Below are 6,351 nucleotides of genomic sequence, written 5' to 3'. Positions count from 1 at the left end.
TACTGTTGAACTGACTAGTCTTGTCAAGCTGTACGTATGACCTGCCAAATCCCACTTGCACGTCTCTGCGGTGGTGATGATGGCATTTTACTGTGGCACCGAAGCTGTACTTATCAGGTGCTTATCCCACTTGCGCGTGTCAGCGTCGGTGTTGGTGGAGGTCTGAACTCCTCTACTGTCGTACTCGGACTGGTGATTGAAGTGTAATTGAATGTACCAAATACCAGCGAGACTATGTGTGGTGCTAATGTTTTTTTAAAACAATTTTCGTATTTTTTAAAGGATTGTTTATATCAAGATAATCTGTGAGTATTTTTTACAGATAAATTAGATTTTCACCAGTACATGATGTATCATATTCGCATTTTGCTTGAGGTAATTATTTTTATGTACTGATGGTCTTTCTGAATTGGGACTGGCAGGAGCAGGCATAGCTTTATTTTTTCAAAACGATTTTTTTTCAGTCGTTCACTGGTGTGTTTGTTATTACTATGCCTTTTGTACTGCCGACTGAGAGTTATCAGTACTGATGTAATACAAGAGTTTAAATTTTTCCTTGACATTTTTTTCTGAGTTACTGGTTGACAGTAGCGTTTTGCGTCAGATATATCAAGATAAGTTTTTTCAAATTTAATTGTGACTGCATTCAAAAGGATTATCAAATGGTTTAAATAACGATGTCACTGCTTCAGCGGGCACATATCAGAAATTATATCAGTACTGATGTGTACTCTGCCTTATACTGCCAACTGAGAGTTATCAGTACTGATGTTATACAATAGTTTAAAATTTTCCTTGACATGTTTTTTTCCTGAGTTACTGGTTCACAGTAGCGTTTTGCGTCGGATATATCCAGATATGTTTTTTCAAACGTATTTTGTGACTGCATTCAAAATGATTATAAAATAGTTTACATAATAATGTCACTGCTCCAGCGGGAACAAATCAGAAACTAAAAAATAACTTTAGTTCTGATCGAGAAATCGACGATAAAGCTAAATAAGTTTTGGTAACGATAGTGTTTTGTGAAATGCTTCCTCATTGTGTGCTGATGCAACTGAGACTACAAGGTTATTTTTTAGTTGACGCAACAGTATAACCACTATGTATTGTTCAGTCTTGAGCTTCTCCTAACTGTCCCCGAATGTTGTGCCTTGCCGGCGCTCTTTCCAGGTTGAGCCTTGGCAGCTTCATCGTCAGTTTCAGTTTCCTCGCCCCCGACACTGTCATCTTCATTGTCTTCGTCTGATTGGCCGTTATTCTCATCAAACTCTTCTTCTTCATCGTCTTCATTTGACTGCTTGGAACTCTGCACCTTGCCCTGTTTATGTTCAGCTCCACTGACCTCCTTGCCCACTTTGCACGTGCGGGCATTATGTCCGTCAGTTCTGCCACACTTGCGGCAAGTGTAGCTGTTATGTGTGTTGTCTCCATTGGTAGAAAGCTAGGTGGCTCCAATCTGCTTGTTCTTGTTGACAGTGGCATCTGTGCGGAGTGGGAATGTGCGGTAGTTATGGTTGCTCACGACGTTGCAGAATCCGCATGCCCTTACCCCTAGGGGTTTGCCGTCCGGGCCAAATTCCACGCGCTTGATGGGGCGTGGTGGCTTTTTCGCTGCTGCTTTCGCAGCTTTCGCTGCTTGCGTCTTGCTCTTCCTCCCCTTTGTGTTTGAGAATATTGGGGGTTTAATCACCCTTTCCTGTTGCTACTGGTAGGATGTGCTATTGTCATGTTGTTCACCTACAGCACCATCGAGCTCATGATCTCGCATGTGAGTTTGTCGGTGCTCTTCAGTGTGCACATGGGCAAGCTTCGGTTGCTGCTGCTCCTCTTCCTCGTTCTCAAACGGGTCAATAGCTCCCATATGGTTCATCTCGGATAACATTGTAGCAATATCCTGCTCAATGGCTTCATTGTCCGTGACACCTCCATTTTCAGCAGAATGCATGGCGTCGAGTTCTTGTTCAAGTTTGTCCATGACGACCCGCGTCCTTGCCATTTGCTCTTGGCTTCTCAAGCTTTTTCTATGCACCCTCGTGTTCAGCGTCAGCAGTGAGCTTTCAATGCAGTATTGGGATGCCTTGTTTGACGCTACTGTCCTCAAGTCATTTCTGTCAAATGTTGCCTGGATGTTCGGGCGTTTGGTGTATCTCCCGAGTATGTATTTCTCTAGAATGCTTTCAGCCTTAATTATCTGGATCATGCACATGACATGGACGCAGAAAAGACCTGTATTTGTTTTTGGAAGAGGTGCATGTTTTTTGTCATTTCATTCGAACAAAAACTTTGCAAAAAAAGTAGTACATTATGTAACATCTTTTTTGTAGTCCTTACCCGTGTGGTCCCATAGCCTGCACTCGCACTCATATGTTTCTCCCACGGGGCCTGCAACCACCTGGAACGCGTGCTGAGCCCACACAGACAGTTTTTGCGGGTGGTTGTAGCGCACCAGGTACTTTGTGGGCTCTTCCATCTCTGTCGCTGTGAAGAGAGTGCTCAGCTTTAGCCTATCTCTAATCTCGCTGTACACAGCTCGTGTGTACAACTTTGCCATCTGGGTGTCAAACCCATAGAAGGTCAGTGTGTTTTGTTCCTTCTGCAGATGCAAGAATGATGACCAAATTGTTAGTTTTCTCGCAGGAAAAACTTCTAATAAAGTTTTTACTTTAGTAAGCATGTAATTTGTTGTCTTACGACAAGTGATAGAGCTATACCCGGTTACCCATTGTCTCCTGGTTCTCTGTCTGCCTCCTGGTTTTGACGCAGGAGTTTACCTGGCTGACAAAACGGTGTAGGTTATGTCTCTCATTTACGTAGTTCTTCTTGAGCACATAGTTCATGCTCTCACTTCGCTGTGTCGATGTCATTTTGGCGCAGAAAATTTCTTTGAAGTAGGCTGATATCCATTTCTCACGCTCGTTCCACATGCCCACCATTGTGGCATCATCGTGGAGGTTGTACTTATCCATGAGTCTTTTCCAGGCATCCTCAAACTCAGTTGGCATGAGGGGCCAGTTGAGAATTGATGTGAATTCATCCTTAAAGTCGTCGTGCAGGAAATACAGGTACGCGAGGTGTTCCCTGTACTTCTTCATAATGTGCCAGCGGCATAGCTTATGTAATGTGTTCTTGAAAACATCTGCGATCGCCAAAGCCATTGCCGGGCACTGGTCTGGTAATGAGAAAATAGACTCGGAGTGGTCAGCAGATGGTTGTGCATATATACCAATAGAACTGACACAACATTTTTATTGTGTTACTTTCCTTTTCTTTTTTGGAAGGGGGGTGGTGGTTTGGGGTGGTTTTAGCGGGTGTACCTGTGAGGATGCATGTAGGAGCCTTCCTTCTCATGCACCTTAAAAATGTCTCAAACAACCACTTGAATGAATCTGCATCCTCATCTCTTATCAGGGCAAAACCAAAGAATGTAGTCTGTAAGTGGTTGTTAGTTCCGACAAACACCCCAAGTGGCATATGGTACTTGTTGGTCTTATATGTTGTGTCAAACGTTACACAGTCCCCGAAGTCCTGATACGCCCCTCGGCAGCTTGCGTTCGCCCATAATATGTTGTTAACTCTGTCGGACTCATCGAGTTGCATGTCACAGAAGAATTCCTTGTTTATAGCTTTCATCTCCCTAAAGAAGTTGACAGTCTTTAGGACATCGTCCACATCATCAATCCTTGAATTCTTTGCTTTCCTGCATATTAAAAGTTCATTGAAAAATGCATGTTGAACTGGCGCCAGGTCATGCGTTGCATGATATGTTTGTACTGACAGAGGAAAAAATACGTAGGCGGTTTATGGGAGGAGAACAAGATTGTACTTACAGGTTAATCAGGTCTTTGGCATTCATTTCGAGGAAGTATCTACCAGGGTTATCACCGCCCAGAATGCTCATGATTTGCACGTGTTCAATGCCTTTGAACTGCAGGTACTTGACGTACTCCAAGATTGTTTTGTCAAAGTTTTTGTGAGAGTGCAAGAAGACAAGCATTTCTGCGGTGAGCTGTAGCCTGTGGTTGTGTTCCCAGACTATCTCTTTTACGACAAATGTTCCATCCTTTTCCTTCTTCAGCCCCATTTTAGCCCCGCAGTTAGTTCTGGCAGTCGTCTTGTTACGCTGTCTATTTGCTTCAGACACCTTTGATTCATAAACTCCATGGCACGTGCAATAAAGGTAGGCTCTGGTCTTAAACTTGGGGCCTTCCCTGATAGCAAAACCAGTGTGCTTCGCATATACGTTGTAGAAGTTCTTACTTTCTTTGAACGTTTCAAACCTCATCTCTAGCCGTGGCAGAACATAAGCTTCAATGTCAGGTGGCTGCACACAACAGTGACCAAACAAAAATGTTAGATGGGGTGGTCACAGCACCATGGTATGGACTGTGCTTTGTATTTTTTCTCTATATGGATACTTACATGTGTATAGCTCTACGCTGCCTCTGGTGTTTGTTGTTCTCCCTGGTTTATGGGCGCCGGTGGTGTCACCCTTGGCACATGCAGCAATGCATCTCTTGGAGGGAGCAACGATGACGAAGATCTCCGTCTCTCGTTGTACGGCCGTCTCTCCTCAGATTCATTGTGATGTTGCTCCTGTCTATATGGCTCATATCTTGTACTTTTGAACCTGCTAGAGTGGTCAAAATTTCTGTCTTTTTGACCTGGTCTTCCCGTCGCAACTGCTTTTGCAGCACGGATGATTGATGTTGACGGAGCGACTGGTGGAAGCCTTCTTGCAACCCATCCACGGCTTCCTATCCTTGGCTTTTTGCATGCGCTGGGGAAGGAAAACAATTGTTGTTGGTGATATTGTTGGTCTTGTTGCAACCCAGCAATGGCAAAGCTTGCATTCCCAGACATTGTTGTTTGCTGTATAGAAGGACCTGTCCGTGCTTCTGATGATTGCGGTGTATCTTCAAATCTGCCTGTACTGTTGAAATATCCAGGCGGTATTTCTGGTGTTACCCAACCAGGTGGTGCCCCATATCTGTTTTGCTCATGAAACGCTTGCTGTGTGCGCCGCCTTTCATGCTTCTGCAAACAACATTCAAAAGTTTTAGGGATTAATGTGGTTTCATTTTCAGTCGAACTGATGAACATTCATGTTCAAACACGGATGTACTGATGTACTGGTTTTTTAGCACTGTTTTGTAAACTGGACATTGAACTCATGCATGACTTCTCTTTTGTTCTTCTATAACTTATGCAACTACACTAGAAGTACTCCTAGTTTATGTATCATTGAACTTACTGTGTAACTGTGGCACTCTCTTGTCACTATCTACCTGGACTGATGCACAAGTTTAAGTTTTTTTTAACTTGAACTGAAGATAGCATATTAGATGCACTGACAGTAACCTCGACATGCTAATCGTGCATCAATGCATCTACATTACAAGTACTGCCAGTTTATGTATCATTGAACTTACTGTGTAACAACTTTATAATTTTTTCTAGTAACAGTTTTTTTACTTGTTCGAACTGACGCAACTAGATGACTTGTACTCTTAGAAATAACAACATACAACTTTTCAGTGGTAGCTGAACCTTAGTACTATCTACTTGGACTGATGCACAAGTTTAAGTTTTTTTTACTTGAACTGAAGCTAGCATATTAGACGTACTGACACTAATCTCGACATGCTAATCGTGCATCAAATGTCAGGGGTGTCAATGAACTGATGCTAGCATTTGCAATGTACTGATGCAGCACACAATTTTGTACTCATGAACCTAATAGTGTAACATGTAGGCAGAGCATAGCAGCACAGATAAACTGATGAACTGATAAATTGACAGAAACGTGGTACATATCTTCATTCAAACCCAGATCTCAAAAACTTGTGTTACTAGTAATTTGTGTGGGAAGGATTCATCACCTGCATCTTGTTGGATGTGACTCCATCTTCGTTTCGTTGGCGGCGTATTGGCAACAACTTGGAAGGCGGAGCCATTGTTGTTGGGGAGACGACCGTGCTTGTGGTGGAGCTCTATCGACGAGGTCCGTCGAGGGGTGGCTCCCGGCGGCGGGGAGGTGCGCGGGGAAGCTCCTGCACCAGGCGGCGGGTAGGCGAGCGGGGAGGCTCCTGCACTAGACGGAGGGAGGCGTGCAGGGAGGCTCCGGCGCCCGGCGGCGGGGAAGCGCGCGGGGAGGCTTCGCCGCCTGGCGGCTGGGAGGTGCGCGGGGATGCTCCGGCACCGGACGAGGCGACCGATGGTGGGGGCGGTCGGGCCGGCGGCATGGCTAGATGGCGGCGCGTCGGGGGGAGTGGTGGCTGTAGATCGGGGGCCGGTGGTGCAAACTCGCCGTCGACGGGTCACGGCGCCGCGGGCTCCCTCGCTCCGGCT

At 45.0% G+C, this 6,351-nt stretch overlaps 1 pseudogene; it reads left to right on the top strand.

The window, feature by feature from the left end:
- The first annotated feature begins 4,837 nt into the window (after window positions 1-4,837).
- The window catches only part of LOC119292548, a 9,155-nt pseudogene continuing 7,641 nt past the window's right edge, over window positions 4,838-6,351 (top strand).

This window comes from Triticum dicoccoides, chromosome 4B (genome assembly GCF_002162155.2).
Source record: "Triticum dicoccoides isolate Atlit2015 ecotype Zavitan chromosome 4B, WEW_v2.0, whole genome shotgun sequence".
Lineage (NCBI taxonomy): Eukaryota > Viridiplantae > Streptophyta > Magnoliopsida > Poales > Poaceae > Triticum > Triticum dicoccoides.
This window is presented reverse-complemented; position numbering and strand designations above follow the sequence as displayed.